The sequence below is a fragment of the Myotis yumanensis genome, unplaced genomic scaffold, assembly GCF_028538775.1.
Source record: "Myotis yumanensis isolate MYYU_CA2020_CCGP unplaced genomic scaffold, mMyoYum1.0.hap1 SCAF_1, whole genome shotgun sequence".
Taxonomy (NCBI): Eukaryota; Metazoa; Chordata; class Mammalia; order Chiroptera; family Vespertilionidae; genus Myotis; species Myotis yumanensis.
This window is the reverse complement of record NW_027223752.1, coordinates 172295562-172322933: the sequence shown is the minus strand read 5'-3', so window position 1 is coordinate 172322933 and position 27372 is coordinate 172295562. Positions and strand designations below refer to the sequence as shown.

Sequence of the window (27372 nt, the reverse complement as noted above, 5' to 3'; positions counted from 1 at the left end):
TAGCTGTTTAACCCCTTCACACGCTACTTCTTCATATAAGATGCAATGACACTGAAATGTACGGAATGCATTGCTGCGAGAGTGTCCAAGACAGATTTTATTAATCATAGTATTGGGGACACACTGGCACATTCACCTCCAAGTAAATTAATTCTACACAAGGGAGATTTTACTCTTGTGGACTGAAAGGGCAGGAGAGTTTTTCTAAGTCTTTAGACAAAGATGTTTAGACTCTAAAGTCCTTCTCAGGTAACAGCTATACACAAAACTTTATTTTGAAAAACTATTATAAGCTTTACCACAGAGATCGCTCTCAATGTATTATATTAAGTATTATAGTCACGATTTAAAATATATTTACGTCTAATTCAGAACCAGCCATTAGGATTAGCCCTGTAGCCAAATTAGAACCACCAGGTAAAATAAAAGCACTACCAGGCAATGAGGCTTGAGTGTGAGCCATTGTTTTAGCTGCAAAGGCTGAGAAACCAGGCCCGCCTTGCAGGCATCATCAGACAAAGTGCAGCAGGTGTGGACACACAAGTATTCTGAGGCTCAGCCTTCAAACCAAAGAAACCAAACCTTACCTCAGCAACGGAAAGTTGTTTACTTATGAACAAAGGCAAAAAAGAGCACCAGCCTGGGAGGTGCCAGCACAAATACAAAAATACTCATTTGGTAAACTCTCTCCCTCTTGAGGCCCTGACACAACCTTATAGCACATTAATCTAAAAAACATATTTTACAGAAAGTAGGGGTGTTGAGTGAGGTTTAACATCTGTGTCAGCTTTATGGTCCTACTCCCTTCTCCAGGAGAACTGATTGGATGATAAAATGTCAAAAGCTGCAACGTGGAAGGTAACCTATTAAAAAAGTTCACAGTCATGCTGGATCACACAGCACATCAGTCCTAATCTTAGGTGTAGAGGAGTTGCCAGCTGAATGTCTCTTGCAAACCTTTCCACAGTGTTTCTATGAAATTCTGGGGCCCAATCTCTCAGGTTCCTAAATCTCCTACTAGTAAATGCTGCGAGCCTGTTGCCGCTTCAGGAGCCTCCAAAGACATGTGCGAATTTCCAGATACCCATGAACTCTAATGTGCCCAGGACAGAACGCACCTGAGGGGCTTTGAGAATGAGCTGCAGGAGTGAGGGCTCTGGTGGCAGACACACCTGCCTCAGGACCTGGGGCCTCGCGGGAATATGCACCACCTCGGCTACCACACTGGGTAAATGGAAATAATAATCAATGCGTTACACGCCAGTCCTGGGGGTCAGTGGTGAGGATGGTAAAGCACTTCCTATACTCCCTGGATCATAAAAAGTAGCAAACAGGATTATTATTAACTAGGTTCCCATTGGCAACCAAAGGTTCAGATTTTTTTTTTTTCATCCTATATCTCCTCAGGACAAAATAGCACTATTGAGTGTCTATCACATCCTAAGGAGAACTTCAATTTTAGGTCACAGCATTAAGAGCTCCTGGTTTGAGTCCCATAAGCTCTCTTTGAAATGACCCACAAAGGTTCAGATTTTTAAGTATTTAAAATGTAAGCACTTTACACAAAATGACCTGGAGTCCAGGCTCAAAAATAAACTGTTTTGCAGAAATCAACTGTGCAGTCCCAGAACCTCCCCTAAACGCTTGGGGCTAAGACTCTCCTGCCCTGCAGGTGCCTCCAGAAATTCAGGGGAGCCAAGGGGGACAGTATGATCTACACGTGTGTTTGCCCAGGACCAACGGGGTCCCAGGACGCAGGAAGTCGGTGCTAAACCCAGGAGAGTCCCAGGCAATGGGGACTGTCACCCTGTGCACACTCGGCACCACCTCGCGTCCCTGAGTGTGTGTGCTTCTCGGGGTCCTGTCCGCTTCGGAGCGGCAGCCCTCCTCTCACAGTCCTGACCCTTCACCCTCAGTGACAGCTTCTGTCATGGACCCCGAACAGGACTCTGCTCACCCCAGGCCCAGAGGACAGCAGGGAGGACAGGGTCACTGCAGCCAGGAGAACTGGGTGAAATATCTGCTCCAGCCACAACTAAGTGCCGTGGCAACACACTCAATGCTCTGAGCTTCCGGGGCGAGGAAATCACACCTGCTCCGAGTCTTGTGGAGCCTAAGTGAGGCCATGTGTGTGTAAAGTGCTCATCACGCGGTCAAACACTCAGAAAATGACAATAAGGAGAACGCTGAGACCCAGCCAGTAAGAAAAGGGCCTTGGTGTGCACAGGAAAAGGACCCTAGTTTATTGCTGAATCATTCTTAATAGCAGAAACAGCTAAGCAACTATAACACTGAGCAGCACGCAACTGCTAGTCACCCGGAATCACCATGAGCGCGAACAACGTTTGCTCGGCCAACGCCAAAAATTCAGGGTGAGGTTTCATCCTGGTCTTTGTTCCTCAGGTTTTCTCTCCAGCAGGCAGCTCAGGCGGTGGCAGGCTGGGGCCCGCCTTTGACCCTTGACTCTGCCAAGCCCTGTGAGGGGCCTGGCTGGAAAGAGGGGCGGGTGGGGTTCCTGCAGCTCTGCCCTCACAGGAGAGGATTTGGCTAATCCTTTCAGGACGCTGTGCCAGCTCGCAGAACTGCTGTGTGGGATGGTGCTGGGCAGGCTCAGAAAATGCTCTTCTGCGACACCTGCTCAAAAGATGCACAGATTTCATAAGGGGGGGCTCCGCCTCTGCTCCCCTGAACTCCCATCCGCTCAGCTCTCCTGCTGAGTGCGGCTGGGGAGCTCCATCAAGGAGACCAGGAATCCTGGGCAAATGAACCCCAGTTGTCAGTTCCCCTCATGACCTCCCTTAAAAAGAAGCCCACGGAGGAATCCGTGTGCCAGGAATCTGGCCGAGAACGAGAGGAAAATGGGTCAGGACACCAGGGCCCGGCCACTCTTCACCACAGGGAGGGGCAGGGGCTGGTCCTGGCAGAGAAGCTCAGCCACAGACACCCCAGCAACGGGAGGGCAGCCTGGGAAGAGCTGGAGGCAGAGGCCTGGGAGGCAGGCAGGCTCCGGAGGGCACTGCGTGGGCAGCTAGTTCAGCGATGTGTCCTCTGGTGGCATCCATTTCCAGGGCTCCCGCAGGCTTCTCCGTAAACATGGAGCAGGACTCCAGAACGCCAGCTCCGGAAGTGGCTGCAGAGGAGTCCCCCGCAGGTCCCCCGCGGAGTCAGCGGGAACCGGGAACCCGCAGAGGTCCCGGGGCTGCAGAGCGGGCTCAGGGCAGGCCTGTGAGGGGCCCACCGCCCCCACACCATCCCAGCTCCCGGAGCCTGGCCACCACCCGTTCTGTATAAGCCTCTGGGAAGAAGGGCTCCTGTGGGAGGGGGGAGAACTGCCGTGTATTTTCCACAAAAGTAGAAACATGAGTGAACTCTTAAGACTATTTGGTCTCAGTCTAAAGAAGAATTTTCCAGTGTTAAATGGGTTAACTTACAAAGTGTCTGAGCTGCTTATCACTAAAAGGGCAGAACCACCCGCAGGTAAGAGTACAGGGCAAACTCCTGCCTTGCTGGGGAGGTGAGAGCAGCCTTAGTATCATCTCAGACGGGAACATGAGAACTGATCATGGGAAATGTGGGCGCCAGCAAAGACAGCACATGCCTGGGCTTGAGCCCGGGGAGGGCACTGTGAATTCCTTCCTTTGCTCCATGCACTGCTGTGTCTGCTCTAAAATGGGAAGCCAAGCTGGGCCCACATATCTCAGCAGGTAAAATGCAGAGTCCTTGGGCCTGTCTTCTAAAACAATCATGCAGCGTTAACCTTGAAACTAGGCATGTTTGCAAGGAGAGGTGAGGAAAGTGAAAGAGGGGAAGATGAGAAAGAAACAAACCTTACTGTATAAGAACCACAACACTCTAACTTCCCAGCCGTTTCTTCCACCTTCCTGAGCCGTGAAAGCGTCTCCGGGCGCAATGGGAACGCTGCTGTCACAGTGAGTCAGCTGTTTCTGTGGGTGCTGTCCCACCAGCGCTCCAGGTGTGTGTCATTACCTTCAGGTGAGTAGGGAGCAGATCCAGGAGAATGCGGAGTCCCAGCTACATGGGATTCTGAAATATGATGAGGTTGTCTTGGGTCTAGAAATGTCTCTGCTTTGAAAGTTCAAGAACTTAATTTTATGAGTATGCCCAAGTTTGCGTGGATCCTGAAGGCTGAGTCACGTGAATCACACTCATGAAAATATGATAAACTAGATACCAATTTATTAATTTATAATTCATAATGTATTAATTTGTAATGCCTGGCACTATAACTTTGAACAGATTCTGCACAAGGAACAGGATGGACAGATGTAATATTCAAAATATTTATCAGCCTGAAAGGCACGGGAACCAGTTAATGAGATGGACCCACAATCATATTAGGGAGATGTCCGCCCTGGAAATGGGGGCAGGAGTGAATATTTGAGTCACTCTACCACCTGCCAGTCACAAATATATGATCAATTTACTTTTTCTTCATTGAAAACATACAGTGACCCTTTAAGGAAGCATTTAAGAAACTAGGGCTCAGAGACTTAGACAACTTGTCCTTGGTCCCACAGGTAGTGAAGATAGAGTGTGATTTTAAGCACAGGTCCATGCGCACCATATTGCAAAGGAAAGCTCCCCCTGGTAAATTTACAGCGGAAACAAGTTTAGATCAGATGGTCAGCTAGTGTTGATATGACAAAAGCAAAGGATATCATGATTTCTTAAAGGAATTATTTAAATTCTTAAAGACTTGTCCTAATGAATGATACTAAAAACTAAGAGCTGGGCATTTATTTTATTTTGGCAAGACTGGGCTCCAATGTCTCAGCTTTCTGAACCGTCAAGGTCATTTTCCACGTGGCAAACCTGGCTGTTCGCCAGTGCTTGGCAGGAACAAAGCTGAAATAAAAGTGCGGCATTTTATTTCTGAGTGATGCTTCTCAACTTTGGTTGCACATTAGGAAGACCAGGAAGCTTTTTAAAAAACATGATTCAGGACAACTGCCACCCGCCTTCAGTTAAAAATAATCTTGTGATATCTTCCCAGGCGATTCTAGTGTGAAGCCTGTGTGGAACTACTGTTCTACCAGTATAGTGGGGCCGCTCAAGTGTCCATGTTCCCACGTCAATCCTCTGTCAGTTACTCGTCCATGATGAGGTAAGTACCACTCCTGAGAGAGTTGTATAGTTTTTATATTCATTTATATTTTACTAAAGAATCAGTCCGTGATGTATTCGGGGAGGGGAAGAAGAGGCTTCCCCACAGATGGTTTGGGAAGCACAGCTCAACACCAGGTATTAGGTCACCTTGCTGCATCCCAAAAACCACACTTTGTGGGAAATGCCACCTGTACCTGCTGCCCTTCTAAGCCTGCTACTGGGTCCTTTATCATTTATGGTTTCATTATCAGGGTCAAATATAGCATCTGCAATGGTTGGCTTATCTTTGCCTGTTTTTCTCTGAGGACATAGTTGCAGCACTTTCTCACTTCTATAATGTACCTGAGGAAAATGGAAATGTGTGAGTGTAAAACACAAATTGCCACGAAGTGATAACAGTGACATGAAGGGCTCCATTGCACTTTGAGATGAAGAAGTGGGTGCCTCACTTATAGTAAATGTGAGGCTCCTCAGTGGGTCCCAGCAATGGGGCAGGTACATGTTCTATCATGGCCCATTGGACAACTGATGGTAGTCCTGTACCATCAGGACCTGGTGGCCAGGCAGGAAGGGGCAAGAAAGCATAATCCCATGAAAAGGGACCAGCTATGCAGAGATTGGACTGCTCAAGTGTTTTAAGGGTGACTCACCATACAGATTCAAGCCACACTAAGTCACAAATCATTAAAAGTGTATAGCCAAAAGCTGATTACCTTCATGTTAGGCAAAGATAACACTGATACTAAACTGTATTAAGGCAAGTTATGTCAGCCAGTTTTAAATCCAAAGCTTACAAATTTTAATCCAGGAATAGCCTGTTAACCAAACATCTTTAAAAAACTTTTTTTATGAAATGTTGTTTTGCTTTAGATGCCCCGGGCCTCAGGGTGGGGCCTATCCTTAGATGCCCTCCCAAGACCTCGATTTAGCAACGCCCAGGAAACCTTTCATGCCAAACACGAACAGAAAATTTATTCAACAAGTAGCTCATCAAACAAGCATTGTTAAAGAGCAGAGTCATGGTGAGACTGCAACTTTTCTCCAGCAGGGCAGGAGGAAGCCACAGTATGTGAACAACTACTTGATCAGCTCTCCAGGACCAAAGGTCACCTGTGATCAAGAGAGCTTGACTGGGCATATGAAAAAGGAAAGAACTGAATCAAATCGGAATCTGAGAAACTCAGTTCCTAAAAGTCACAAATGCTACTGTTATTGTCATAATTAGCTGGCTAATATTAACAATAGGAAGAGTGCAAAGGGGAGGCCAGACATAATAAGCATGGTCACCTGGGAAGCTTCACCAGAAAGCTACAACTTCACACAGCATTGTTCTTCCAAGAGGATTAGCATCCCTCCCTTCCCCCATCTGGTACTGAATTGTTGCAGGGAGAAGGGGAGATGGGTACATGTGCAGTGAAGTTGGGGTAATGTAGGGAGGGTGCTTGCCTGTCAGTCTAACCTGGAAGGAAATAATTGGCTAGAGGGGTAGAACCACTGCAAGTGCATGAAATCCTGAAGGGTTAATTGGTTAAACTGCTAGTTATAATCCCCAAAGAGTTCTTTCACTCTTGCACTCCTATTGCTCTTCTTTGCTCTGTAACAGCACTTGCCCAAATGCTAAACCACAATGTGGCCTTAAGCAGCCTCATGGCCCATGGCCATGTAGACCCCACACACAATGGTCTGCAGCTGAGAACACAAACTAAACCAGCCAGATGCTGGACTGGACTGGACTTTAATATGGAGCAAAGACTCTAGGCCAAGCATGTCCCACTCAAAGGCTAACACGGGCCAAATAAACCAGGCATGCGGGCTGCGAGTTTGACATGCTTGTTCTAGGCAATAGCTTTAATTCTTGACCTGCTGAAGGCAAAATTGGACTTTGTCCCTGATGGGGAGAAGGGAAATGAGACATTGAAAACCCAGAAGTTTAATTCCACGCAATCAAAAATTACTTATTCTCCTGGGCAAGTCTCAGGAAATTCCTTTCCTTGCGACATTGCAAGAATTCCACTTCCACCGGCCACAGGTGGGGACACAATGGGCACTCCACCAATAACATTACCAGTGTAAATGCTTATTCATTATTCAATCACTCAATGAATTCCATTCACTCCACAAGATTTTATTTGTTTCTACTACGGGTATAGGTGTTAGGATACTGGTGGTGGGGTCAGGTACTAAAATGATTATGAGGTAACTTCTGTTACAAGAAACTTAAAATATAACAAATTCTTAATAAACTTTTGTTTTAGCTAAATAACCCTACAAGTTTCTTTTGAAGAAAGGTCAAGATAAAACATGGGCAACAAAGCATGAGCATTCTTTAAATCTTGTCTGAGCATGCATGCTTGCATGCGTGCATGCACTCGCACACAATACACAGACCAAGTACATTGTCTAAATAACAAAAAGGACCAAACGCCCTACTTTCCCAGTGTGGTGATTTAAAAAAAAACATGTTCACAATTCCTGGATACTCTTCCCTTAAGGAAGTGGAGCTTCCCCTCTCCTTGAGTGGGCTGAACTTAGGGACTTGATTCTAATAAAGAGAATCAGGTGGAGATGATGATGTTTAGTCTGAAGCTAGATCATAAAAGTCATTGGAACTTATTCCTTCATGTCCTCTCTCTCTTGGATCCCTCACACTGAGGTAAGTCATGTCCTGAACAGCCCTGTGGAGAGAAACTGAAACAATGTAAGATTGGAAGTTGAACTTCGGCTTCAGCAAGTCTTTGGTGACTGCAGCCCTAGCTGACAGCTTGAATGAGACCTCATGAGAGACCCTGAGCCAGAACCACCAACCTCAGCTTTCCTTAATTCATAATCTTAGAAACTGTGCAAGATCAATAGTAGTTGTTGTTTTTAAACTGCTAAATTCTAAGATGATTTGTTACACAGCACAGATAACTAAGGCACCTGGTTAAAATGGGTAACTATTGCTTCTTTACCAATTACAAGTTTATTCCTCTTTCCTCCTTGATAAATGTTATCTTGATATATATTATTCTTGACACATTATTAAAATTCATAGTCAGAATTGCTTTTGCTTACTGACAGTGCTCCATCCAGGGCAAAGCCTCACTTCCTTAAACTTCCCTTGACTCGCCTAACACAAGAGCAAAGCGCGTAAGTTCCTGACTCTCTCACTGAGATGGCTCATGCTTGCTGAGGTTGTGCTATCTCTTGTTGCAACAGGAAAATCAACCCAAACTTTGATTGCAGGTGCCTTTTTGGTGGATTTAGATTAAAAATGTCAACAATATTTTGAAGTTGTATTAGGCAGTAGACTTCCTGTACTGTGCATGGATGGAAAGTCATTTAAGTTGGTAATAGATATAATTATAAAAATATTAGCTAATATTTATTGAATGTTCATCACATGCCAGATACAGTGTTAAGTGCTTCACACACATTGCATCATTTTAATAGAGTAAATTAAATTTGTGAAGTGATTAATATTATTCTCTTCATACTAGAAATAAGTAAATTGAGGTGTTGATAGGTTAAGTAAGTAACCCAATGTCACACAGCTAGGCAGCAGTGGAATTTGAATAAAACTTCATCCAGACCAACATTCCTATCATTCATGGATTAATGCAACCAATGTGAACCATAACATCTACTTAATTCTAAAAGCCAATGATTCCAAATATTTCCTTCAGCCCAATTGCCAGCTACACCACTAACTCGCACTGTGTCTGGAATCCTACCTTTTCTAATCACCTACAAGCAGGTTTCAAATACTCTGTATCAAGTCCTCTTAGGGACAGCCAAAGGTAAGTTGGAGGAAGGCTTCCATGGCTCAAAGAAAGTTTGGAAACTATAAATCTAACCTTCTTTTCAGTAATAGTCACAAATCTGGACACCAATTCCCCACATACTCTTAGAAGATTGAAGTGCAAAAATATTTGCCTGGAAGTAAAGTAAACGTTCTACTTTTTTCCAACCCAGTAAATTATTGGAAGAAGGAATAACAAGCTGAGAAAATTTCCTAAGCAATTATTCCCCGTTTCCTATTTGTTCCAATATATTACTTCTCATAAAGAATCATTTCTTCCGGAGCTAGAAAAATAAAGTGTCCGAGATATGGGAATATTGGCATGACAGAGAAACAGGAAAGATCGCAGCCATGGAGTCAAGGACAGTGGATGAGGGAGATGAGGTGCTTCCAGTGACTAGGCTCTTTGAGGTACATGCATTGTTACCAAAAGAAGGAAACCAGTAAATTAGAGCTGTTCGAATGAGCAATCATTCCTAAAGGAGCTGGGAAGTGAAACGTAGTCACTGTCTGATCCTCTCCTCAGACTTCTGCCCTTGTCTGCATACTCTTCACCAGCATCCCTTCACTCCACTCATTCATTCGCGTATTCATTCTTTTAACACTGGCTCAGCATCAGATTGCATGCCAAATAAAAGACACATTTACAGTGTGGTAAAAACATAAGGTATGGTCACATGAAAGTTTGGTCAGAATAGAAGCAGCTAATGTTCAATTAAACAAAGAGCATTGCATTCATCTAGAGGGCAAGGACACTGGAGGTCAGCATGGGGTTAGAGGCAAGAAGTGCCACAGAACAGCCCTTGCCTGTGCCTAGTTCCAGGTATAATCATGTGTATTTAGTCATGAACCTCCTCTGCTTCATCAGTCTTTGCTTTGTCTTCCCACTAGATTGACTTATACAGCTCAGGGTCCCAAAAAGTACAGCTTCCTTCTTGTAATGTTTTGAGATCTGGGCCTTTCCTACTTCCCCCTCATCAGATTTGTCCCCTTCTTTCTAGTCTGGCTTTGCTCTTTGAGAGGAGAGAGCTCACCAATCTGTCTAACAAGCTAATTTGGGCTCATGTATTAAAATGGTAATGTGCCTAGGAAATGTCCTTAGCTCCAGATTTTTTCTACTGCTGGGACTTTCAGAAAGGTATCAAGTCATTTGGGGGTAGCCTGAGGCTCCATGGTCACACTATATTGTCTACTCTGTTCCTTTTGGGATCTCGGCTTCAAGAACCCAACCTGGGTTTATGCTAAAATACAGCCACTGTGTAAATGCAGAGTCTGTTCCTTCCCTCTATCCATCCACCCTAGTGGAAATATGAATGTCAACAAAGCAAATGAGGAGAATCTAAACTAATTAACCTAATTACTCATCAAGGTAAGCAAATTATTAATTTTTTCAAGTGCACTATTAGGTTGAAATAGCGCCTTTTGAAGAGAAAAATGAGAGAAGACAACAACAAATGTTTTGTATATTCGAATGATTGTTATTAAAACAAATATTAATGATTCATCTAAAAGCTATTAACCATATTTTTTTCTTCCCATCATTCTAGGTTTGCTCAGTCATTTTCAGTGTTTTATAGTGAAAAAAAAAAAATTTGCAGTTAAAGAGTCTGCTCTTAGCCAGGTACTTGCCTATATCTTTAACAAGTTCCTACATATTTCAGGGCCTCAGTAAATGAGGCATGTCTTGAAGGAGTGTTTTAAAAATTAAGTAAGATAATGTAATTAAAATACACATTGCAGTAAGTACTTACTATGTCAGTTTTGCTTATCTGTGGTTGCTAATCATTATTTTGGAGTGTAATACTTTTGACTTTTCAACTCAAATGCCTACAGACATATCTTGAGCTCAAAGTAGTCTTGTTTATATCACCTGTTTACTCTCCAAGTTCCCCTTTCCAACCTGACATTGAAACAGTGATCTGTCCCCAGGGGAGCCTACCTAGTTAGATTAGTCAATGGGTTCTCTTGCATTCTGGCTGGGTTTTGGCCAAGGTGGGAGGGGTCACAGGCAGGGGATCAGAGGGCAGAAGAATGAGGTCAGGTTAAGTATTTATTTCTAAGGGGCCTCTCTGTGGGTCCCTCCACCAAAGGCCACAGCAGACACCAGGAGGCTTTCTATGTAGCTCTCTCTTGGTTCCAGTAAATGCTCCCCTCTCCTACCACTTACTACCTCCAGGATACTAGACCACTTTTTATTGTCTTTTAAAAATCTCATCCACAACTGTATAAATAATCTTTTAAACTCCTCTCAGTAACTCAGCTTGGAGATAGATTCTATTCCAAGCCAGAAATGACACAATAATTATTACACTTTCCAATATTATTGCTTCCAAGCTTAGATTAGATTTTGTTTCAATGTCAGTGCAGCCTCCCTGTGTGGGCGCAGGGTCTGATCATGCAGGTGTGTCCTGTGGGAAACAAACTCCTGTGTCCCCGCACCCAGTCTCATGGACATAGAGAATATGTTTCTTGTAGCGTGCCCTCGTGTGACAAAACTATTCATATTTAGTTTAATCAGGTTCTTCCATGAGGCCTTCTATCATCGCTAATAGCAATGTGTGTTCTTCCTAATGAGAGAATGCAGGAAAGGAGAGGAGAAGGGGAAAGGAAAAAGGGTGATTTTACTTTTCATTCCCTAAACAGAAAAGCCAACAGTCTTGGGACTTGGCAAGATGAAAAGTGCCAGGTACTTCTCACAAATTCTGGGAAAGCCACAGAAAGTAAAAGGGGGGCCTTGAAAATTAATCTATACCAAGATATTCAGCAGAAGAATTTAAAAATCTATAGACAAAAAGGTATATAAGGCAGAAAACCCCCACCCAACTGGTTCTTCAGAGTAGTTGGAGTCCATCTGCACTTGATAAGCCAGATGATAGACTTGCTTGCCTTGCTTCTTTAATAAATTGGAATGTTGTACTGTTTAAACAAATTACTTCCTTAATAAATTCACTTTAACACAACACAATAACCTGGAGTCACTCATTAGAATTCATTCTTATGAGTATGACAAGAATGGAGATGGGGACAGTCCTCTGACTCAGGGGACTATCTGCTAATATCTCTCTGGTGTCTGTGAGAGGTACCTGTAACAGAAGAACCTGAACTCTAGCTGAACAGAATTCCTGTAACTAGGGATATAAAAGAGAAGCCACGTTCAGACTGGTAGAAAGGATGAAGCTGCTGAATGGGCGTATGGTGTGACAATGAAAAAGTAGAAAGAATATCTTGGCTACACAGATCCCCCATGAAGAGTGAGACATCCCAGCCCCACATTGGGCCCCCAAACCTGGGGCATTATTGGCAAAAAGAGGAGTCCCCAAAATATGTGGTTGTGAAAACCAGTGGGGATTGCATCTGAGCAAGATGAAGGGCTGCTAAAAACCAAGGTGCTTCTCTTAACGGGACCACCCCACTGATGAGGCTCAAATACACAGAAGGGCACATACAATCCACACAGGATCAGATGAGGTTCCACTGGGCCCCACATACATCTTCTACATGGCCACTCTGCCAAGACTGGAAGACATAGACCAAGAAAGAAGAAAAAAAAGAAAAAAAAGAAACTAGACCAATTTCTTTCACCATACACAAAAATTAACTCAAAATAGTTTAAATGTTAAATGTTAAATTGTAAAACCCCCAAATCATACAACTCTTAGAAGAAAACATAAGCAATAAAGCCTTTGACATCACTCTTATTAATACTTTTTGATATGTTTCCCTAGGCAAGAGAAACAACAACAACAAAAATAAACAAATGGGACTATATAAAAACTAAAGAGTTTTTGCCCAGCAAAGGGCACCATCAACAAAACAAAAAGACAGCCTACTAAATGGAAGAAGATATTTGCCAATGATATATCAGTTAAGAAATTCATATAAAAAATACATAAGGAACCTGTACAACTTAACACCAAAAACAAACAAACAAACAAAAAAACAATACCATACCATCTGATTAAAAAATGGACAGGGGACCTGAATAAAACCTATATGTCCAAAGAAGACCCACAAATGGCCAATAGACATATAAAAAAAAAGATGTAATATATCACTAATCATCAGGGAAAGGGAAGCTAAAACCACAATGAGATACCACCTCACAGCTGTCGGAATAGCTATCATCAATAAATCAACAAAGGCTTGAGACTAGGATCCTAGCCTTGCCACCACCCAATTTGATCTCAGATGCAAACTGGGATCCTACAATCACTCTGGTAAAAGACCTGCGAGCACAGCTGCAGACCCACGGACACCAAGACTCCAGGCATCCCAGCCACGGATTTCTGTCAGTCACAGAGCCCATCCCCCTCCCCACTGCCCGCGGCAGTGGCATAGGAACTGCTAGACCCTCTCCACAAAAGAAGGCCTCCTGCCCACACAGTGGTGATGGTGCTACCTGAATTTGAGATTGGGTGCGGGGACACGGGGAGTTTGTTTCCCACAGCACACACCTGCACGACCAGACCCTGCGCCCACACAGGGAGGCTGCGCTGAATTTGAGCCTGGGCACGTGGACATAGGGAATCTGTTTCTTGCAGCGTGCACTTGTGTGACCAGACCCCAGGCCCCAGTCCTGCCACCTGACTTTGATTCTGGGTGACGGCACACAGAAGTCTGTCTCCCGCAGTGCAGGAGTGAACCTCCCACCGACACAGGGTGGCTGTGTAACCCGGTCCCCTAAGCAGACCTGGGACCCTCACTCTCCACGCGAGAGGCAGCACTGAGAACCAGTGATTTGACTCTGTTTCTCACCACCCATACACAGGATCCCTGACTCCAAGTACATGCACATTAAGAGCCAGTGACTCTAATTTTCGGTGCATGCGCACACAGGGACCCTGATTCTCAGCATGAGGCTGCACCAAACGACAAAGAGACTCCGATACTCGATTCTTGGAGTGGGCACAGTGGGATACTGACTCCTGGCACATGCTAGGGGACTCTGATTTTCAGCAACAACTGCGGGGTCTTTTTTTTCAGCATGACGCAGGCAGGGTCCCTAATTCTAGGTGCAAGCATGAGGCCACACCTAGCGCCGGTGACTCTGATCCTGGGTGAGTGTGGCTCCCACAGACCCACAGCAGCCACACATTTTGGTGTCAGAGCTCTTCAGTGACACTTAGGTGGCACAAAGCTCCCACTGCACACAGCCCAGGCCCCCACAACTCAGTGATTGGACCTTCTGGTGATAGTTAGAATGGGGAGACAATGAAACAATCCCCAGGGGAAAGAAAAGGAGGAATTGCCAAGAAAGGAAATAAGTGAAACAGAGGCATGCAACATGACAGAAAAAGAATTCAGAGTAATGGTCGTACAGTTCATAAACCGGATGGATGAGAAAATCAACAACCTATGCAAAAATTGGGAATAAATCAAAAGTGACATAGTTACAATCAAAAACGCGATGGGAGGATTCAACAGTAGACTAGAAGAAGCAGAAGACTGAATTAGTGAGTTAGAAGATAAAGTAGAGAAACAAGCCAAATCCGAACAGCAACTGGGGGAAAAAATTAAAAAGCAGGAGGAGAGCCTCAAGGAGCTTTGGGACAACACAAAACTAAGTAACATACATATAATAGGGGTGCCAGAAGAACAAGAAGAGCAGCAAGGATTAGATGATCTATTTGAACAAATAATGACAGAAAACTTCCCAGATATGGGGGGAAAAAAGTTATACAAGTACATAGAGTCCCAACAAGATGAATCCCAAAAGACCCACACCAAGACACATCATAATTACAATGGCAAATGTTAACAACAAAGAGAGAATCTTAAAGACTGAAAGAGAGAGACAGAGAGTTACCTACAAAGGATCCCCCTTCAGATTATCAAATTATTTCTCAACAGAAACACATCAAGCTAGAAGGGAATGGAATGAAATATACAAAGTAATGCAAAGCAAAGGTCTGAATCCAAGAATACTCTATCCAGCAAGACTATCAATCAAAATTGAAGGGGAAATCAGGAGATTCGCATACAAAAAAAAAGGCTAAGGGAGTTTATTACTACCAAGCCAGTGATGCAAGAAATGCTAAAGGAAATGCTGTAAAAAGAAGAAATAAAAAGGGGGAAAGGAACACAGGCATGAAGTACAGAAATGGCTATAAACAAGTACCCATCAATAATAACATTAAACCTAACTGGATTAAATGCTCCAATCAAAAAACATCGAGTGACTGAATGGATAAGAAAACATGACCACTATATATGTTGTCTACAGGAGACCCACCCAGAACAAGGGATTCACACAGCCTGAAAGTGAAGGGATAGAAAAATATCTATCAGGCGAATGGAAATAAAAAAAAAGAGTGAGGGTAGCAATACTTATATCTGACAAAATAGACCTCAAAGTGAAGACCATAACTAGAGACAAGGAAGGCCACTTCATAATTCTAAAGGGATCAATTAAAACAAGAGGATATAACTCTAGTAAACATTTATGCACCCAATGCAGGAGCACCCAAATACATAAAAAAAAGTCTGGAAGATATCAGGGAAGAGATTGACAGCAACACGATCATAGTAGGAGACTTTAATACCCCATTAACATCACTGGATAAATCCTCTAGACAAAAAATTAGCAAAGAGATTTCCAACCTAAATGACTCACTATATCAGATGGACTTAATCGACATCTTCAGAACATTCCACCCCAAAACTACAGAATATACATTCTTCTCAAGCACACATGAGACATTTTCAAAGACAGACCACATATTGGGACACAGGAAAAGTCTATCCAAATTCAAGAGGATTGAAATCATATCAAGCATCTTCTCAGATCACAATAGCATAAAATTAGAAATCAACTACAATAAAAACAATCACAAAATTTCAAACACTTGAAGGTTGAATAGCATACTATTAAACAACTAGAGGCCTGTTGCATGAAGAGATTCGTGCATAGGCCTTCCCTTCCCTTGGCTGCTGGCACCAGTTTTCCTCAGGCACCCGGGACCCAGGCATTCGCTCTGGTTGGGCACCAGCCAGAGCCCCCCCCAACCATCAGGCCTTGCGGCTCCGCTGATCCTGGGGTCGTGAGACCTCGCAGCTCCTCTGAACCTGGGGGTGTGAGGCCTCGCGGCTCCGCTGATCCTGGGGTCGTGAGACCTCGCGGCTCCTCTGAACCTGGGGGTGTGAGGCCTCACGGCTCCGCTGATCCCGGGGCTGTGAAGCCTCACTGCTCGGCAGGCTTCGGGTACGTTTGGCTTCGCTCCATCGCTTGGAGCCTAGTATGCAAATTAACCGCCATCTTTGTTGGCAGTTAATTTGCATATCACCCTGATTAGCCAATGGGAAATGTAGCGAAGGTATGGTCAATTACCCTTTTTGTCTTTTATTAGATAGGATGAGTGGGTTACCAAAGAAGAAATAAAAAACATCCTGGAAACAAACGACAATGAAAACACAACAATTCAAAATTTTGGGGACACAGTGAAAGCAATCCTGAGAGGGAAGTTCATAGCAATACAGGCCTACCTGGATAAACAAGAAAAACTGGCAATAAACCATCTAATTCTGCAACTTGAAGAATTAGAAAGAGAGCAACAAGAAACGCCCAGTGTGAGCAGAAGGAAGAAAATAATAAAGTTCAGAGTGGAAATAAATGACATAGAGACAAAAAAAAAACAAACAAAAACAATACAAAAGATCAATGAAACCAAGAGCTGATTCTTTGAAAGGATAAACAAGATTGATGAACCTCTAGCCAGGCTCACCAATAAGCAAAGAGAGAGGACCCAAATAAACAAAATCAGAAACAAAAGAGGTAAAATAACAACAGACCCCACAGAAATATGAAGAATCATAAAAAAATACTATGAGCAACTCTATTCCAACAAACTGGTCAACCTAGAAGAAATGGACACATTCCTAGAAAAATATGACCTTCCAAAACTCAACCAGGAGGAATAAAAAAATCTGACTAGGCCAATAACTATGGAGGAAATTGAAGCAGTAATCAAAAAAATTCCAACAAACAAAAGCCCTGGAACAGACTGCTTCACAGGGGAGTTTTAGCAAACATTCAAAGAAGAAATAAAACCTATGTTCCTCAGACTATTCCAAAAAGGTCAAGAAAGAAGCACTTCCAAGCTCTTTCTATGAAGCCAGCAATACCCTAATCCCAAAACCAGATAAAGACAATACAAAGAAAGAGAATTATAGGCCAATATTTCTCATGAACATAGATGCCAAAATTCTCAACTAAATTCTAGCAAATCGAATCCAGCGTTACATTAGAAAGATCATACACCATGACCAATTGGGATTTATTCCGGGGATGCATAGATGGTACAATATCTGCAAATCAATAAATGTGATACGTCACATAAACAAACTGAGAGATAAAAACCATATAATCATATCCATTGATGCAGAAAATCATTTGACAAAATCCAACACCCTTTCTTGATAAAAAATCTCAGCAAGGTAGGAATAGAAGGATCATACCTCAACATAATAAAAGCCATATATGACAAACCAACAGCCAACATCATACTCAGTGGGCAAAAACTAAACCATTTCCCTTAAGAACAGGAACAAGACAGGAATGCCCACTCTCACCACTCCTGTTCAACAGAGTACTAGAAGTACTAGCCATTGAGATCAGACAAGAAGAAGAAATAAAAGGTATCCAAATTGGAAGAGAAGAAGTAAAACTGCCCTTATTCGCAGATGACATGATATTGTACATAGAAAACCCCAAAGACTCCATCAAAAAAGTACTAGACTTAATAAATGAATTCGGCAATGTAGCAGGATACAAAATTAACACTCTATGGCTTTTCTATATACCAATAATGGAAACAAATATCTTTTCAAGGTAAAACATAATCTGCCAGGGGAGGCAGGCAGCAGAAGCCAAAGGAAAAATAACGGTACTTTGTAATCTGAGCCACAGAAATTGAGGAGTATAGGCGCGTTCTCATCACTTAGCCCTTGCCACAAGGCAGGGGGCCTCCACCAAGGTTACCAGCTGGGAAGGACCCTGGGACAAAGAGAGCAGCCGCCTGCCCAGAGACCCTGGGGGAATGACGGGACCCCTGTCCTCTGGGGCTGGTGGAGGGGTGTGGGTGGAAGGGGCAAGCCCATCAGAGCAAAGGGGCACAAAGTGAAGGGCTGCCTACCCAGAGGTCACAGGTAAAGGAGGCACAGTCTGTGGGCAGCCCAGGGTTCTATTTTTAGCTCTGCCCTTTAACTGCTCTGTGCCCTTGAGGAAGTCACTCACCCTCTCTGTGCTGCAGGAGCCTCACCTGTACAATGGGCCACAAGAGTGTAGGGCCCAGGAGTGTAGGGTGATTGTGTGTGTGCAGCACTTGCCCTGAGGGCATTCCACTTCCTAGTCAACACCCCTGCCTCACCACTCTTCCCTCCCCCAGCCTTCTAGGGACTGCGCAGTCCCTTCTGGACCTCTTGCGTGGACTGTGGACAGGCTTTTGCTGTCCTGTCTCCTTTTCATTCCCAGCTGCCACAGTCCCAGCAGGAAAGAGAGGGCACACACATACCATTTTCTGGAAGGACTTGGGCAAAGGGACTGTTGACACGTGGGCGAGCAGGGCCAGACAGCCAACTAGGGAGGTGGCTCCCCAGAAATAGACCAACTGAGATCTCAAGTGGGTGGGGCCACATGGTCATGGGTAAGAGGGCATTTGTACAAGGGGGTGGGGCCACTGGCTCAGTCAGCTGTGGGCATCTTATCGAGGGTTTGGAGCCAGGAGTTCCTCTGGAATTGGGCTTTTGATCAAGGGGGTGGTGCCTTGTGATTGGCTGGAGGTAGGCAAGTGATCAAGGGGGCGGGGCCACATGAACAGCCAGAAATGGGCACTTGAAAAGGGGGTAGGGCCACGTGATGGGCCCAGACTTGGGCACCTGATCAAGGGGACACGGCCATGTGTCAAACCAGAGGGGGCGCAGGTGGACAAGGGTGGGGACTTCTGATGGTCCAGAGATGGCATGTGAATGGGGGGGCGGGGAGAGAGCACGGGCAGGGCTAGGAGATAAAGTTGATGCCAGAAAGAAATCAATTTCTTTTCCAGGAAAAATAAAATCTGCCAAGGAGGTAGGCAGCGGAAGCCAAAATAGACTTATTGGTGGTGATCCCTTCATAAAGTATATAAATATCTAATCACTGTTGTATATCTGAAACTAAAATAACATTGTATGTTAACTGTAATTGAAAAAATATTTTATTAGTGAATGGTAGCCCATATTTCTCTAGCATACTTCAGTTTGTAAGGTCTATTTGTAGGAATTATTTTACATGTAACTCTGCTTATCCTGAGATGTAATATTATAAGTATTTATATCACAACTGTAATGAAAAGAAAACTGAAGATCATTGTTAGTAAATGGCCATGTCAAGTTGTAGAATGTCAGTTCTACTACTGAAAGCAACCTATTGAAGCAACGCTAAAATTTATCAAGAGAATCTAATTGAAAGGGCTCTACATACGCTAACATTGCTTTTTACCTTCTAAGGAGTTTATGTGATTAAGAAACTGAAGGGCCACAGGTGTTCATACAAAGGCTCCTCCCTGCCTTGGCTGAGCTGGGCACAGCAAGCCTGTGTATAGCGTGCTGCCGCCACCTAGTGGTAAATATGACACTTAAACCTTGTGACTAGAATAAAAATCTCTGAGAACAGAAGTAGATTAGCAACATCAATTTAGGGGGGGGCAAAGAGGAGGGATGAGTAATATTACATATTACACATATGTAATACCTTAATAAAGAAAAAAAGAAAAAGAAAAACAACCTTGCATCCTCGCTCACCTTACACACACACACACACACACACACACATCCTTTTGACAAAATTAGATATTATATAATGAGCTATTTTTAACATGGGCATGCCAAGACTCCTTTCCCTACATTTCTCTATTCATATCCTATGATAAGTTTTTTTAAAAAAATTTTATAAATTAAAAAAAAATTTTTTTTAAAAAGAGCAGAATTGTATCATCCTAACCCCTCAATATCAGAAATATCTAACGTGGATATTCAAATACAGAGAACAATCTTTCAAGTTTTTTTGTGAACACTTAAGCATCAAACATATAGCACTTCTCCCAGTGGGCACAATATCTCTTCTCAGAGCCAAGAGAACAATTCGGAAGCACTCGTTCTGAGTTCTCACAGAGATGAATCTCCGTTAGAGAGATCACAGAGTGGGAGTGGATGGAATTAGTTTCACACGCTGGGAAAGGTACATGTGTCCTCTCCCCCTTTCTGTTTGCTGGCTGGTGATCTTGCACATTAAACCAGCTATGGAAATTTTCAAAACAGGTGCCCTCAAGTTGGGATGTGGCTTAAAAATCCTTGTCATTAAGTGAAATAAGTCCATGAGAGAAAGACAAATACTATATGACTTCACTTATACGTGGAATCTAATGGACAAAATAAACAAACAAAATAGAAACAGACTCATAAATACAGAAAACAGACTGGCAGCTGTCAGAAGGGAGGAAAGTTGGGGGGCTGGGTGAAAAAGGTGAAGGGATTAAGCAACGAAAAAAAAAAAAAACCTCACAGACACAGACAACAGTATAATGATCACCAGAGGGAAAGGTAAAGGGGGGATAAATGGTGACAGAAAGAGACTTGACTTTGGGTGGTGAACACACAATACAATACACAGATGATGGATTATAGAATTATACACTTGAAACCATATAATTTTATTAACCAATGTCACCCCAATAAGTTCAATGGAATTTTTAAAAATTAAAAATCCTGGAGCTATGGTTCAGGCAGATTTACCTGGAAATAAAGACTTTCTACATTCCAGTTTTAATTACCCTCCTTTTTGTTTCTTAGGTGATAAGATAAAGGGAGCCGCTCAAGGTACTAAAGAAGTGAGTGGCTAGAAGAGTATCTAAGCCTTGTTTATGTAATTTTATGGTGCATATGGAGAATACAAATATATTCACCTGAACAGTTATTAGGCTTGGACCCTTTAATTTGAACATTCTGTATTAGAAAATTAGGAAATAGAAAATAAAACTTTATTCAGTTATAAAATGGGAAAGAAACAAAAACAAACACCACCACTCAGTCACCCCACAGAATTATGTAAAAACACACCACTCAAACCTGTTCTTGTTTGAAGCTATTAAGTTTTAGGGCCATTTGTTAAACAGCAGTGAATAACCGAAACATGCTATCACACCTGATATTAAGTGCAGGAAGCAGATTGCATCATACTGATAATATGATTTCCATTTATGGGAAAAGGGCATATTTTTATGTTTCAAGGAGCCAAATGCATAGGAGAAATAGAGAATACAAGTATGCCACTAATAGTCATGACATCTGGGCAGAGAAGGCCATGGTAGCCAGAAGAGTACTGTCTATACCAGCACCACCCAGCAAAAATATATGAGCCACAAGTGCAGCACACATGTAATCTTTCATTTCCTAGCAGCTGTAAGAAGAAAAGTAAAAAGGAACAGGTGAGATTAATTTTAATACTGTGTTTGACCAAATAAGATATATTCAAAAATATTATTTCAACATATAATTGAGATAAAGAACACTGTTAATCAGGTATTTTACATTATTCTGACAGCTCATCGTATTATAGACTGTTTCAAGTGTTCAATAGCCACATGTGACTAGTTGCTACCACAGTGGACAGTATGCCTCTATACGTTTCTATATTCTCAACAGACATTTTTGGATTTTTTTACAACTGAAATGCATTCTTATATTACCATTACAAATAAACATAAATAAAAACGGTACAAATTGAAAAAAAGTGGTTTATGCTGTTCAATATGAAAATGAATTTTTTAAAAATTACAGTATACTCACTGAGGAAAGTTTAGAAAATAAAGACTAGAAGAAAAACAGTCAAGATCGCTTGTCATTTCTATATCCAGAAAAAACAAACACTTTTAACATTTGGACACTTTTCTTACAGACCTTTTCCCACAAGTTATAGATTATATGTAATATCACCTTCATTTTGAGGGGTTTCATTGCTTCCATTTGTTGGGAAGTGCTACGTCTGTCTGTGTTAGGTGTTCTTTGTGGCCCTGCCTTTCGAAAATTGGCTACAAAACTGAAGGTTGAACGAAAAGGAAGAACTCCAGTCCCTCTGACTAGAAGAGATTTAGAAAGTACATGTGAAAAGGAACCTTTTTTACTTTTCTCTTTGATTTTTAAGATATCCAGAAGTGACTTTTTATTCCTCCTTGGACTGCTGCTTGGTATTTCCCTCCATAGAATTCTTAGGGGTGTGCTCTTCAATTTTTAGGAGGGTTGTTTAAACCACTGTATTGACATGTCGTGGAGGCGGGAGTTGATCAGAATTCTCTGAACTCTGAGTGCAGCCTGGGGTGAAGGAATGTGGGACTCAGCCACTAAAACCTCTCCTTCACGTTTCACGGGGTTCTGTTTGTTTTGTACTTTTTGTGAGGTAGAACTACAATCTGCTGGAGAGACATTAATTAGGTAGGGCTGGGTTCACATTTATACTGAACATTATTGTCCAACCAAAAAGCCTTCCCATTTTTGTCCATAAAGGAGCAGCATTGGATGCAATGAAACACGTGTTCCAAAGGACCTGCTCTCAGCATCACACATTTGCCATAACTCCTATTGCAGGATTCAGGGGCAGAGAAGTCAGAGGCAGAGCAGGAGAGAGACCCTTTTCTATAAAGACAGTGCATTAAAGGTGCTCAGATTTGCCCCTTCATAGAGAGCTCTGGTAACACCTGCCCCCTTGTAAAATGATCTCTTGTCATCATAATTCCTCCATTAAAATTATCATTTTCATTAGGATATTACTTACAAATAGAATACATGCTCTATGCCTCTAAAAGATTCCCACGAAATTTCAGTGATTGGGTTCAAATGTAGAGAAAAGGTACTCTGTGATTCCATACAAATTTTAAGACTCTTTTTTCATGAACATTATTTCCTTTATCCTCACAAAAATCTTATCCAGGAGGTTTTATTATCCTTCTTTATCCAATGAAGATCTAATCAAAAGAGTATTGCATAATTTATAAGGTCAAACCTCTAGTACAAGTCGGAGCCAGGATTCAAATTCAAGTTTGTCTGTCTACAAAATCCATGCTCTTAACCACTAACTGCTTCTCCAACAGCACTTACTCCAGGCTGTGGCTAAGTATGTTGAATTGTATCATCTGCAACCTTTAATCAAATTTAGCACAACATATTAACACCTGACTTTGCATATTGCTTTACTATTTGCACAGCACTTTCACATCCTTCATGGATTTTGGATGATGCTCTGAACCAATCTTTAGAAATCTGAGCAACATTTAATCCCCACATGGACCAGAGTCTGAGAATATGGCTGCTAGTTCAATAAGCCTGAATTAGAATGCCAACTCTGACAAGGTCTGTGTGACCTCGTATAATTCCCTGAATCTTTCTGGGTCACAGAGGTCTTGTATATTGTTAGCATATTAAATAATGTATGCATGTTAGGTATTTAGGTCAATTATTGGCAATAGTAAGTACTCAGGAAATATTTAAGTGCCCAGATACACTTCTTTTGTCATTTATATTCCAAAGGGCAGGTAAAATATCACTTGATCATGACAATTTTACTACTAGTTATCTACCCAGAGGAATGAAAACATACTGCTACACAAAGACTGGTACCTTAGAAGTTTTGTTCATAATAATAAAACATTGGAAGCAGTAATCGGCTGGTGAATGGATACACAAATTGTGGTACATCCCAACAATAAAATACCTCTCATCAATAAAAGGGAGAGAACTACAATACAAATAGCAACATAGACAAATCTCCAAAATATTGTGCTAAGTAAAGGAAGCAGATCCAAAAGCTATATGTCATTTGTGTAACATTCTCACTAAGGTAAAATCATAGGGACAGAAAATAGATTAGTGTTTGCAAGGCTATTGGGGAGGAGGAGGGAGACTTCTGTGAAGGGTCATGACAAGGGAATTTTTGTGGTGTTTGGCATATTCTATATCTTGATTGTGGTATGCACATTTGTCAAAACTCATTGAACTGTATTCCTTTAAAAACATGAATTTTATTGTACACAAATTCTACCTCAGATAAATAAACAAACAAATAAATAAATAAAAGTTAAAGTCACAATTAGATACCACTAATCACCACCTAAACTCTCTAAAAATGTAAAAAGACATTAATATCAAGTGTTTGTAAGGACATAGGGCAACCAAAATTCTTATACATCACTGGAAGGAGCACAAATTGACACTATGACATTAAGAAACTTTTGACCTTATCCAGTAAAGATGTATAACCTATGTCTCAGCATTCTACATATGTGTTCAATAGAAATTCATGCACAAAATGTTCATAGAAGCATTATTTCAAAACAGCCAAATGTATATACAACCCAAATGGTCATCAGCATAAGAATAAGTAAATTATGGCATTTTCGATAATAGGATACCGTACAGAAATGAAATTCAATTACAATTACTCCCAACAATATGAATGAATTTTGTAAACATAATGCTGAGCTAAAGAAGTCAGATTCAATACAATGACAAAAAGGGAAACATGTAGGGCTAAGAGACCACCGATCATGTCGTGCTTGGCCAAAATGTAATTGCAAGAGGCACCTCTTTCATACATTAATTTGCCTTCTTATGTGTTAATTAGACTCCAGTGGCACTTTTATAGTAAATACAAAATGAAGATAAGAATGAATAGACGTAATAAGTACCCAGCTCCAAGATCTGGCCACACCACTTACACATGGCGAAAATGGACCTAACAGTGTCCTGCAAACTTACACTGGTATTAACTTGCTTGGGCTGCCAAAACAGAATGCCACAGACTGGGTAGCTTAAAATACACACACAAAAAATTGTCACAATTCTGGAGGCTGGACGTCCAAGATCAGGGTGCTGGGCAGGGTTGGTTCCTGGCTAGTAGCAGATGCCTCCTTGCTATGTCCTCATAGGGTCTTTCTTTTATATTTTAATTTAAGAAAAGTTAAATTAGAGTTTACTTTCAATATTATTTTTTATTAGTTTCAGTTGTACAGTATAGTGGTTAGCCAATCATATACTTTACACTGAGCATGTCAAACTCGCGTGCCTCGCCGGCCCGCGAGTTTGACATGCTTGCTTTACACAGTGTTCCTGTGATATTTCCTCACCCAATGGGCACCATATATAGTTATTACAATATTAAAGACTATATTCCCTATGCTGTACTTTACATCCCCATGACTATTTTGTAACTTCCAATCTGTACTTCTCAATCCCTTCACCTTTTTCACTCAATCCCCCAACCCCCTCCCCTCTGGCAACCATCGGTCTGTTCTCTGTGTCTATGAATCTGTTTCTGTTTTGTTTGTTCATTTATGTTGTTCTTTAGATTCCACATAAAAGTGAAATCATGTGGTGTTTGTCTTTCTCTGCCTGACTTACTTCACTGAGCATAATACCCTTTTCAGCAGTTCTCAACTTGTGGGTCGCGACCCCTTTGGCGGTCGAACTACCCTTTCACAGGGGTCGCCTAAGACCAGTGATGGCGAACCTATGACACGCGAACTCATTTTTTTGGTTGCTTTTTCTTTGTTAAATGGCATTTAAATATATAAAATAAATATCAAAAATATAAATCTTTGTTTTACTATGGTTGCAAATATAAAAATATTGCTATATGTGACATGGCACCAGAGTTAAGTTAGGGTTTTTCAAAATGCTGACACGCCGAGCTCAAAAGATTCGCCATCACTGCCTAAGACCATCCTGCATATCAGATATTTACATTACGATTCATAACAGTAGCAACATTACAGTTATGAAGTAGCAACGAAAATAATTTTATGGTTGGGTCACAACATGAGGAACTGTATTTAAAGGGCCAGAAGGTTGAGAACCACTGCTTTAGGTTCACAGGGCCTTTCTTCAGTGTGTGCATGGAGGGAGAGCGAGCTCTGGTGTCTCTTTCTCTTCTTGTAAGGACACCAGTCTTAGCAGATTAGGACCTGTCCTTATAACCTCTTGTCACCTGAAGTACCTCCTTAGAGGGCCAATCTCCAAATACAGTGACATTGGGGGTTAGCACTTTAATACATGAATTTTGGAGGACACAGTTCAGTCCATACCATACTCAAAGTGTCTATGGATGACAAACAATGTGTGGAGTGTCCTGCTTATAACTACAACAGTGTTTTAAAAATTGCTAATCACCATTCATAAATTTTTGCACATATTCTAAGAAATTTCTCCATCTATTTTTTATCTTTGATGAAAATAATAGTGTCTTGGGCTGGTAGTCCGCTTGTTACCATGGCAACAAGGATATATGTGCTGCCCTGAGCAGTGTAGCAGTACCTCCGTACCTTGGTTCTGACGGAATGACTGCAAACTCTGTCCAAACAAACCAGTTGTATCATTTTCTTTTCTAGTAACGAGGTGAGAAAGTTCCCCATAGGTCTTCATACAGTAAACGTAACAGAGCCTAGTTACATAGCCAGTAGCGACTCCCTGTAATGGTTTCAGCCCTCTTTAAGGAAAGGTACAACCTCATACAGCGTAGATCATTCTTACCCAGCGGGTAGGTATGAATGTCAGGTTCTACAGTAGAGATTTAAAACCCAATATGTGTTTTCTCCCTCTTTGGTTAGTAACTACCCTGTGACCATGTGAGAAGCTACATTTTCCATTCTTCCTTGCTACTAGAAGTGACTAATGCATCTAGATTGTTGTCTGGGACTCATGGAAGTGATATGAAGGGAGCACATAACCAGCACATGTCTTTGGCTCGCTTACCCCTCTTTCCTTCTCCTTTCTTTTGGACTATGGATTTGATGTCTGGAAATACAGCAGCCATTTGGATGACTAGAACTTTAAGAACCATCTTAGGCAAGCGATAACTTCAAGGAGGGAAGCCACATATTAAGGAAGATGGAACTAAAACATGGAACAAATCTAAGTCCATAATGACCCCATAGAGTTTCCGTACCAACCCTGGAATGTTGAACTCTTTCATATGAGGGAGAAATAAGTCTCTTACTAGCTGTGTAAAGCGAATTCCTAACTGATACAGAGTATAGAACAAAAATCTCAAAATGCCAAAATTCTCTTACAAAGTCCTTTAAATCCCCCATAAAATACAATAAAGTAGCTTAGGTCTTGAATAGATTATAGGCATGCAGAGATCTTGAGCCCTTTAATTCGGGGGCCAGTCAAGAAAATAGACTGAGAGTCCATCCTTACGTTGAAAATTCATAGTTGCCCTTCAGAAATTATCTACATTGCTTTCGGAGACTGTAATTCAGAAATTAAAAATCATGTGTGCTATGAAAAGAAAAATGTTGGGAAGCACCAGTATATATAATCCTGATAGCTGATGACAACATATGCATATATGCTATATCTGTGTGTGTGTGCATATATGGAATTATAATGTATGATTCGATCTTCACTTTTCATAGGCAATGCTATTACTTCAACTGTATTAC

The 27372-nt window shown here is 41.9% G+C and overlaps 1 protein-coding gene and 1 non-coding gene across 2 annotated transcripts in view; one reads left to right on the top strand and one right to left on the bottom strand.

Moving 5' to 3' along the window:
- Window positions 1-1391: 1391 nt before the first annotated feature.
- Window positions 1392-1518, bottom strand: LOC139001373 (small nucleolar RNA SNORA25). The gene has a single exon (XR_011469969.1). It is a non-coding gene; the product is annotated as a small nucleolar RNA SNORA25 (small nucleolar RNA).
- Window positions 1519-2317: 799 nt separating this feature from the next.
- The window catches only part of CUNH4orf17 (chromosome unknown C4orf17 homolog), a 60854-nt gene continuing 35799 nt past the window's right edge, over window positions 2318-27372 (top strand). The window contains exons 1-2 of the mRNA XM_070392324.1: window positions 2318-2372; window positions 5015-5125. The gene's annotated coding sequence lies outside the window, so the exon portion shown is untranslated. The remainder of the gene's footprint in view (window positions 2373-5014; window positions 5126-27372) is intronic.